This window comes from Coregonus clupeaformis, chromosome 29 (assembly GCF_020615455.1).
Source record: "Coregonus clupeaformis isolate EN_2021a chromosome 29, ASM2061545v1, whole genome shotgun sequence".
NCBI lineage: Eukaryota > Metazoa > Chordata > Actinopteri > Salmoniformes > Salmonidae > Coregonus > Coregonus clupeaformis.
Window position 1 is genome coordinate 60,596,378 of NC_059220.1, and position 11,019 is coordinate 60,607,396.

General features: G+C 42.5%; 1 pseudogene; it reads right to left on the reverse strand.

Moving 5' to 3' along the window:
* Positions 1-2,288: 2,288 nt before the first annotated feature.
* On the reverse strand, positions 2,289-6,562 carry LOC121545209 (annotated as a pseudogene).
* Between the last annotated feature and the right edge of the window lie 4,457 nt (positions 6,563-11,019).

Genomic DNA, 11,019 nt, shown 5'->3' on the forward strand with positions numbered 1-11,019 from the left:
TGGCGGTCCTCATGAGAGCCAGTTTCATCATAGCACTTGATAGTTTTTGCGACTGCACTTGAAGAAACTTTCAAAGTTCTCGAAATGTTCCGTATTGACTGACCTTCATGTATTAAACTAATGATGGACTGTCGTTTCTCTTTGCTTATTTGAGCTGTTCTTGCCATAATACGGACTTGGTCTTTTACCAAATAGGGCTATCTTCTATATACCCCCTACCTTGTCACAACACAACTGATTGGCTCAAACACATTAAGGAGGAAAGAAATTCCACAAGTTAACTTTAAAAAGGCACACCTGTTAATTGAAATGCATTCCAGGCGACTACCTCATGAAGCTGGTTGAGAGAATGCCCAGAGTGTGCAAAGCTGTCATCAAGGCGAAGGGTGGCTATTTGAAGAATCTCAAATATAAAATATATTTTGATTTGTTTAACACTTTCTTGGTTACTACATTATTCCATATGTGTTATTTAATAGTTTTGATGTCTTCACTATTATTCTACAATGTAAAAATAAAGAAAAACCCTTGAATTAATAGGTGTGTCTAAACTTTTGACTGGTAGTGTATGTACACTTATCAAAGTGTCTGTGGTTAGTGGCAGTTGGTTAGTGATTGAGATCACTGTGGTTGATTCTGCCTTCACACTATCACTGTGGTTAAGTCCTGAATGGCACCCTATTCCCTTTATAGTGCTCTACTTTTGACCAGGACCCATAGGGCTCTGGTCAAAAGTAGTGCACTATAGATGGAATAGGGTGCCATTTGGAAAGAAACTTGTTTCTCGAGGCTTGGGCTTGATGGCACCTGTGTTTGACAGGGTTTTATTGCTTTTAACCAAGGGAACAAGCCATCTGAGTTTTGGGAACTACTAGTAATATGTGTTTGGGTGGCAGGAGAAGGGTTTGGTGGAGCCTCGTCCCAGATCTGTTTGTGCTGTATGTTGTAATGCCAAATGGATTTGGGTATATTTCAGCACAATCTGCAATGGGACCAGGATATAGGGTCCAGATCTATACCCACCCTTCTCAAAGGAAATTATTAACAGAGGTTATATGTGGATGGATTCTTTGAGAGAAAGAAAAGGTTTTGATTATAGCTATTAATATATATTATATAAATTATTTAATTTAACGGTCAGTTTAATGGAAATCTATTGTCATCATGCAGGAATTTGAAAGTAATAAAGATTCTCTATGGTCAGTAACCCAAGTCGATTCTACAATCTACATTGAATTTAGATCTTTAGCAAAACACAAATGTTTTCATGTAGGCACAAACACTTACGTTTGGGAGTTTCATTGAAGGCAGTTTAATGATCAGCAACCCCTCAAGTAAGTTCCACATTCTGCAAAATTGTGAAATCTCCCAAACAATAAGATTTTAATTTTAGTTTGTATTGGACATTTAAAAAATCTCAAAAACAGGTGATGGTATAAAATATTTATTTACCCATACAAAACTTACTGTGGTATGCTGACAACCTTTTCAATTGCTCATCGTCAACATCTCCAAGGTCTATATTTTGTTAGTTGTATTCTGTAATGTTTGTAAATGAATGCAAGTGCTACTTCACCACCAATTTCTTAAGTCCATATATTTGTACTACTTGAAAATCTCAGGAGTGGGATGTACTTTAGTTTGCGCAATGGAAGAGACCATTGCACATAGAAACTAATATGTAGACGCAAATTAATGTGAAGTAGAAAATGGTGGCCACCAATGTCTAGCTTAAAGTTCCCCAACCCAAGTTGTACCTGTGCACTGTATTGTAATATAGACCAACCTTTTTCCTGTCCAATGCCTTCCGAGCACTTCTCTGTAGAAAGTTTCCTTCAAAACGAGAGTAATTTGTAACATTGCATGTGAAAACCAAGCATAAAAAAATGCATGGTCCTCTCCAAACTTGGAGGGAGCAAGACCGTGGACTTGTAGCAAGCATACAATTTGTATGTTGCAGCTTTTATTAAACCAATGTCCCTTAAAATAGAATTCCTATAACACTAAATTGCCAATGACATTAATTCAATTTCTTCCAAGTGTGATTCATTTAAAAGGTCATTTCTTTTGCTATAATCCCAATGTAACCAACTATAAAAAGACATGATGGAATCATTTCAAGATTATATTAACAAATTATGTATTGTAGAAATGTGTTTGTTTATGCTTTTACTGCTTCTTGATCTATAAAGGCACTTGACAAGAACTGTACTATAGTAAAGGAAGATCTATTTTCCAATTTCTCCTGTTTTTCAGAAATGTACATCTACAAAAGGAACACAAACAAGTTTTTAAATGCTGATAAGATTTATTGCAATTACAACAGGTTAAACACTGACAGCAGCTCCTTGTGCAGTGAAAGAGAATAAAAGAACAACCTGAAACAAAAGGGATGGATTGCAGTTGAAATTGATTTTAGTTTAACCCATATCCTCTTCTCCCTCCTCCTCAAACTCGCCCTCCTCCTCAGCGGTGGCGTCCTGGTACTGCTGGTACTCGGACACCAGGTCGTTCATGTTGCTCTCGGCCTCTGTGAACTCCATCTCATCCATGCCCTCTCCGGTGTACCAGTGCAGGAAGGCCTTGCGTCGGAACATGGCTGTGAACTGCTCAGAGATGCGCTTGAACAGCTCCTGGATGGCCGTGCTGTTGCCGATGAAGGTGGCAGCCATCTTGAGGCCACGGGCGGGATGTCGCAGACTGCAGTCTTGACATTGTTGGGGATCCATTCGACAAAGTAGCTGCTGTTCTTGTTCTGCACGTTCAGCATCTGCTCATCCACCTCCTTCATGGACATGCGCCCGCGGAAGATGGCGGCCACAGTGAGGTAGCGGCCGTGGCGGGGGTCGCAGGCGGCCATCATGTTCTTGGCATCGAACATCTGCTGGGTGAGTTCGGGCACCGTCAGCGCTCTGTACTGCTGGCTACCTCTGCTGGTGAGGGGGGCAAAGCCTGGCATGAAGAAATGCAGGCGGGGAATGGGACCATGTTGACAGCTAGCTTACGCAGGTCAGCGTTGAGCTGGCCGGGGAAACGCAGGCAGGTGGTGACACCACTCATGGTGGCTGACACCAGGTGGTTGAGGTCCCCGTAAGTGGGCGTCGTCAGCTTCAGGGTGCGAAAGCAGATGTCATACAAGGCCTCGTTGTCGATGCAAAAGGTCTCGTCAGTGTTCTCCACTAGCTGATGCACAGACAGGGTGGCATTGTAGGGCTCCACCACGGTGTCTGACACTTTGGGGGAGGGCACCACACTGAAGGTGTTCATGATGCGGTCAGGGTACTCCTCACGAATCTTGCTAATCATTAGGGTACCCATGCCAGAGCCTGTGCCGCCTCCAAGGGAGTGGGTGAGCTGGAAGCCCTGAAGACAGTCGCAGCTCTCGGCTTCCTTTCTTACCACATCCAGGACAGAGTCTACCAGCTCTGCTCCCTCAGTGTAATGGCCCTTTGCCCAGTTGTTACCTGCACCACTCTGTCCTTTAAACAAACAACAAAAAGCACGCCATGAGATGTAGGCTAGGCGTATTACTATGGTAAAATCGACTATGACATGGTAGCATGAATTTGCAATTTCAAAGCATTTGCTCACCAAAGACAAAGTTGTCCGGTCTGAATATTTGGCCAAATGGTCCAGACCGGACAGAGTCCATGGTGCCAGGCTCCAGATCAACTAGAACGGCACGAGGAACATACTTGCCACCTGAAATAAATGAACAATCACATTATGGGTCAGTAGCTACATTTCCATCTAATTTGCAACAGATTTTCATGTGAATATTCTAAAATCCGCATAAAGAAAATATGCGCATTTTCCCACCAGTGGTGTGTTCCCACCAAATGGACTTGTTGCGGATAAAAATTAGTGTGTGATAACGTAGTGCACAAATTTTACTTTTTCACTTAAGTTTTCATATACCGAATAAAAATCTAAAGTTCAATGTGTTTCTATCGCATTTTAAACTACCGATAGTTTTGTCACAAACTGTTGCATTAAATAGCAAAATGTGCCTACTCTGGTCTTGGCACGTGCGCTCTAGCCAACAGCTTGCAGATACAGTGTGGGTAGGCTAGTCTACATGATAAGCTTTATTATGGATAAGAGCGAGAATATTTATATTTGTCAAGCATCAACTCACCAGAATCAGACCTTCGATATTTATTGGAAAGGATCAACAAGATCTCATCTGTAGCCTAATAAATGGCATTGTTTCTCTTGAGTCGTAGTGGGAGACCACACACCATATCGTGAGACTCCCAAGTTTACTTCGATATGATGGTTTTATATCAATATTTGCTCAAAGGCGTTTCCACCGGCATTTCAAGCATTATTAATTTTACCAACACAAAAAGATCAACTCGTCTAGCGTATTTTGTTTGGTCGGCATTTGGTAAGTTTACCGACAAATTCTGTTCCTATCAGGCCTGTCATGACATGTACTTTACTTGCGTAAAAAGGTTGGATGGAAACCTGGTTAACCTCTACTGGATCGCTCCCTGTATACGGGACGGTTGAGCTAACATGCGCTAATGTGATTAGCATTACTATTGTAAGTAACAGCAAACTTTCCAGGACATAGACATGTCTTATATGGGCAGAAAGCTTAAATGATTGTTAATCTAACGGCACTGTCCAATTTACAGTAGCTGTTACAGTGAAAAAAATACCATGCTATTGTTTGAGGAGAGTGCACAACAACAACAAAAAACGTATCACGGCAACTGGTTTGATACATTCACCTCTAAAGGTAAACAATGTACTTACATTCAGTAATCTAAAGATCAGTCCCAGAGATAAAATGTAACATAGTTTTGTTTGATCAAATCCATTTTTATATTCAAATGTAGGAACTGGGCTCTACAGTTTGAACCCCTGCTGTCTCTGGCTCCACACCCACCCTGCCCGGCCATCTAGATGTGTGAAAGTTAGTGTATAAGCTAATGATGCATCATGTATGACATTCCTGGGAGTGTGTAAACTTACATTTTGTATTACCATATCATTTTTGTATGTTCTCTATATAGTTGTGTACTCAAATGTATCAATTCGGCACATTTGGGCAGACTTGATACAAAATGCTTCACTGGATCAATCTGAAACTTTGCACACACACTGCTGCCATCTAGTGGCCAAACTCTAAATTGCGCCTAAACTTCAATATTATATTATATTGTGGCCTTTCTCTTGCATGGAACAAAAAAATCAATAGAAAAACGCATGTTTTTTTGTTTGTATTATCTTTCACCAGATCTAATGTGTTATTCTCCTACATTAATTTCACATTTCCACAAACTTCAAAGTGTTTCCTTTCAAATGGTTTCAAGAATATGCATGTCCTTGCTTCAGGTCCTGAACAACAGGCAGTTAGATTTGGGTATGTCATTTTAGGCGAACATTTTTTTTTTTAAATGGTCCGATCCTTTAGAGGTTAAGACCTTTGCAGACTGTATGATTTTAGGCTTCTTATGCCACAATTTTTCTGTCCCAGACAAAATGTCCACATCGTGTGAAATTCTTAGGTCGTAAACGATTGTCGAACTTCTTGGCTCTTTCAGTGTGACAGGGCCTAGGTCTGCCGATTTAAGTGCTGCTACTTGAGATCAAATACACTGCTGCTGTTGACTTGAAGCCAATTGCAGAATGTGACTACAGAACAGAAGCAAATCCTACAATCTGGACAGGTTGATATCAATATTTTAATTGTGACTGTGAATCTTAAGACTGAATCCAACATACAGTGTGCAAAGGCTTTAGTTAAAGAGAACACGGCATAATTTTTTGAAGACTTGACACTACTGCAAGCGCAAATACACTTTAAAAACACTTCAACTAGCTCCTTTAAATTGTATTATTACTTTTTTTTTACTTTGTCATTAAATCTTCAGAATAAATCAAAATGTCACAATTTAGTTAGCTACCTATGTACATAGAGGATCCTTTCCAGTAAGTTACCTGTTGCCTCATTGTAGTACACATTGATTCTCTCAAGCTGCAGATCGCTATCTCCATGGTAAGTGCCTGTTGGGTCTATTCCATGCTCGTCACTGATTACCTCCCAAAACTGCAAAAGTATGACGGAGTGGTTAGTGGCACGTGGGCGGGTAAAAGTTTCTCATAGCATTATAGCTAGCAAGCTAAAGTTAGGAGCTAGCTGAGCCGCCATCTAAAGTTGACCGAATTTTACTCTTCATATCAACCACATATTTGAGATAACCAAAGCTAACGTTAGCTAGCTAACTAACAAATCGCAAATACTTTAGTTTTGAGTTACCTTATGAGCAGGCTAGCAACACAAAGTTTGCTAACTTTAGCTAGCTAGTTAGTTACTTTGAAAAATGCAACTGAGTTTGCAATACACTTTTATAAAAAATGGCCCTTACCTTGGCACCGATCTGATTTCCACATTGACCGGCCTGCAGATGAACAATCTCCCTCATGTTAAAATCGAGTTGCCGTGTAAATTAATAAAGATCACTTGTAAACATCTGACAATAACTTTAATCTGTACTACACGCCTTTTTGTAAGCATCTGAAGTCGAGCAAGCCGTTGAGAGAGAGAGAGAGCGAGAGGGAAAAGAAAGCTTCAGGGCACGTGAGGAATTTGTCTTCGCATGCATTTCATTGGCTAAATCAATATTACATCATTATCATACAAAGCAAAACATGCTGGGCGTGTGAGCAATGGGTAGGAGCAATGATATACAGTACGGAGAACAAGTATTTGATACACTGCCGATTTTGCAGGTTTTCCTACTTACAAAGCATGTAATCTAAAACAAAAAACTAAAATCCAGAAAATCACATTGTATGATTTTTAAGTAATTAATTTGCATTTTATTGCATGACATAAGTATTTGATACATCAGAAAAGCAGAACTTAATATTTGGTACAGAAACCTTTGTTTGCAATTACAGAGATCATACGTTTCCTGTAGGTCTTGACCAGGTTTGCACACACTGCAGCAGGGATTTTGGCCCACTCCTCCATACAGACCTTCTCCAGATCCTTCAGGTTTCGGGGCTGTCGCTGGGCAATACGGACTTTCAGCTCACTCCAAAGATATTCTATTGGGTTCAGGTCTAGAGACTGGCTAGGCCACTCCAGGACCTTGAGATGCTTCTTACGGAGCCACTCCTTAGTTGCCCTGGCTGTGTGTTTCGGGTCGTTGTCATGCTGGAAGACCCAGCCACAACCCATCTTCAATGCTCTTACTGAGGGAAGGAGGTTGTTGGCCAAGATCTCGCGATACATGGCCCAATCCATCCTCCCCTCAATACGGTGCAGTCGTCCTGTCTCCTTTGCAGAAAAGCATCCCCAAAGAATGTTGTTTCCACCTCCATGCTTCACGGTTGGGATGGTGTTCTTGGGGTTGTACTCATCCTTCTTCTTCCTCCAAACACGGCGAGTGGAGTTTAGACCAAAAAGCTCTATTTTTGTCTCATCAGACCACATGACCTTCTCCCATTCCTCCTCTGGATCATCCAGATGGTCATTGGCAAACTTCAGACGGGCCTGGACATGCGCTGGCTTGAGCAGGGGGACCTTGCGTGCGCTGCAGGATTTTAATCCATGACGGCGTAGTGTGTTACTAATGGTTTTCTTTGAGACTGTGGTCCCAGCTCTCTTCAGGTCATTGACCAGGTCCTGCCGTGTAGTTCTGGGCTGATCCCTCACCTTCATGATCATTGATGCCCCACGAGGTGAGATCTTGCATGGAGCCCCAGACCGAGGGTGATTGACTGTCATCTTGAACTTCTTCCATTTTCTAATAATTGCGCCAACAGTTGTTGCCTTCTCACCAAGCTGCTTGCCTATTGTCCTGTAGCCCATCCCAGCCTTGTGCAGGTCTACAATTTTATCCCTGATGTCCTTACACAGCTCTCTGGTCTTGGCCATTGTGGAGAGGTTGGAGTCTGTTTGATTGAGTGTGTGGACATGTGTCTTTTATACAGGTAACGAGTTCAGGTGCAGTTAATACAGGTAATGAGTGGAGAACAGGAGGGCTTCTTAAAGAAAAACTAACAGGTCTGTGAGAGCCGGAATTCTTCCTGGCTGGTAGGTGATCAAAGACGTATGTCATGCAATAAAATTCAAATTAATTACTTAAAAATCATACAATGTGATTTTCTGGATTTTTTTTATTTTTTTTATTCCGTCTCTCACAGTTGAAGTGTACCTATGATAAAAATTACAGACCTCTACATGCTTTGTAAGTAGGAAAACCTGCAATATCGGCAGTGTATCAAATACTTGTTCTCCCCACTGTATATATAAAGGGTCTTTTTATAACCCTAGCACAGGCACAGGTAAACACATTTATTTTTATTTTTTTTACATGCAGCCAGTTGATGTTGGTGGATGGTAGATATACACTGCTCAAAAAATTTAAGGTAACACTAAAATAACACATCCTAGATCTGAATGAATTAAATAATCTTATTAAATACTTTTTTCTTTACATAGTTGAATGTGCTGACAACAAAATCACACAAAAATTATCAATGGAAATCAAATGTATCAACCCATGGAGGTCTGGATTTGGAGTCACCCTCAAAATTAAAGTGGAAAACCACACTACAGGCTGATCCAACTTTGATGTAATGTCCTTAAAACAAGTCAAAATGAGGCTCAGTAGTGTGTGTGGCCTCCACGTGCCTGTATAATAATAATAATAATATGCCATTTAGCAGACGCTTTTATCCAAAGCGACTTACAGTCATGCGTGCATACATTTTTGTGTATGGGTGGTCCCGGGGATCGAACCCACTACCTTGGCATTACAAGCGCCGTGCTCTACCAGCTGAGCTACAGAGGACCTCCCTACAACGCCTGGGCATGCTCCTGATGAGGTGGCGGATGGTCTCCTGTGGGATCTCCTCCCAGACCTGGACTAAAGCATCCGCCAACTCCTGGACAGTCTGTGGTGCAACGTGGCGTTGGTGGATGGAGCGAGACATGATGTCCCAGATGTGCTCAATTGGATTCAGGTCTGGGGAACGGGCGGGCCAGTCCATAGCATCAATGCCTTCCTCTTGCAGGAACTGCTGACACACTCCAGCCACATGAGGTCTAGCATTGTCTTGTATTAGGAGGAACCCAGGGCCAACCGCACCAGCATATGGTCTCACAAGGGGTCTGAGGATCTAATCTCGGTACCTAATGGCAGTCAGGCTACCTCTGGCGAGCACATGGAGGGCTGTGTGGCCCCCCAAAGAAATGCCACCCCACACCATGACTGACCCACCGCCAAACCGGTCATGCTGGAGGATGTTGCAGGCAGCAGAACGTTCTCCACAGCGTCTCCAGACTCTGTCACGTCTGTCACATGTGCTCAGTGTGAACCTGCTTTCATCTGTGAAGAGCACAGGGCACCAGTGGCGAATTTGCCAATCTTGGTGTTCTCTGGCAAATGCCAAACGTCCTGCACGGTGTTGGGCTGTAAGCACAACCCCCACCTGTGGAAGTCGGGCCCTCATACCACCCTCATGGAGTCTGTTTCTGACCGTTTGAGCAGACACATGCACATTTGTGGCCTGCTGGAGGTCATTTTGCAGGGCTCTGGCAGTGCTCCTCCTGCTCCTCCTTGCACAAAGGCGGAGGTAGCAGTTCTGCTGCTGGGTTGTTGCCTTCCTACGGCCTCCTCCACGTCTCCTGATGTACTGGCCTGTCTCCTGGTAGCGCCTCCATGCTCTGGACACTACGCTGACAGACACAGCAAACCTTCTTGCCACAGCTCGCATTGATGTGCCATCCTGGATGAGCTGCACTACCTGAGCCACTTGTGTGGGTTGTAGACTCCGTCTCATGCTACCACTAGAGTGAAAGCACCGCCAGCATTCAAAAGTGACCAAAACATCAGCCAGGAAGCATAGGAACTGAGAAGTGGTCTGTGGTCACCACCTGCAAAACCAGTCCTTTATTGGGGGTGTCTTGCCAATTGCCTATAATTTCCGCCTGTTGTCTATTCCATTTGCACAACAGCTCCCTTTCTAATTTTCTCTACTTTTGCATATTTGTGATACTGAATGTTATCAGATCTTCAACCAAAACCTAATATTAGATAAAGTTCTTACTGTGGAATGCAGAGTTTGGTTTTCGCCAGGCATTACTGGAACCATGTCGTCTAAAAAGTTATACTTTTGAATCATCTGTCCATAGAACGTTCTTCCAAGAGTCTTGATGATCATCCAGGTGCTTTTTGGCAAACTTGAGTCAACTTTTTGGACGAGATGGGTCCCATTATGCCTGGCGAAAACCAAACACTGCATTCCACAGTAAGAACATCATACCAAAGGTCAAGCATGGTGGTGGTGGTGTGATGGTTTGGGGATACTTTGCTGCCTCAGGACCTGGACGACTTGCCATAATAGAAGGAACCATGAATTCTGCTCTGTATCAGAGAATTCTACAGGAGAATGTCAGACCATCCGTCTGTGAGCTGAAGCTGAAGCGCAGCTGGGTCATGCAGCAAGACAATGATCCAAAACACACAATCAAGTCTACATGAAAATTGCTAAAAAGCAACAAATTGGACGTTTTGGAATGGCCTAGTCAAAGTCCAGACCTAATCCCAATTGAGATGTTGTGGCAGGACTTGAAACGAGCAGTTCATGCTTGAAAACCCACACATCACTGAGTTAAAGCAGTTCTGCATGGAAGAGTGGGCCAAAATTCCTCCACAGCGACGTGAGAGACTGATCAACAACTACAGGAAGCATTTGATTGGAGTCATTGCAGCTAAAGGTGGCACAACCAGTTATTGAGTATAAGGGGGCAATTACTTTTTCACACAGGGGAATTGGGTGTTGCGTAACTTTGTTTATGAAATAAATGAAATAAATATGTAATTGTTGTGTTATTTGTTCACTTATGTTCCTTTTATCTAATATTAGGTTTTGGTTGAAGATCTGATAACATTAAGTATCACCAATATGCAAAAGTAGAGATATATATATACATACTGAGATCATGTGACACTTAGATTGCACACAGGTGGACTTTATTTAACTAATTATGTG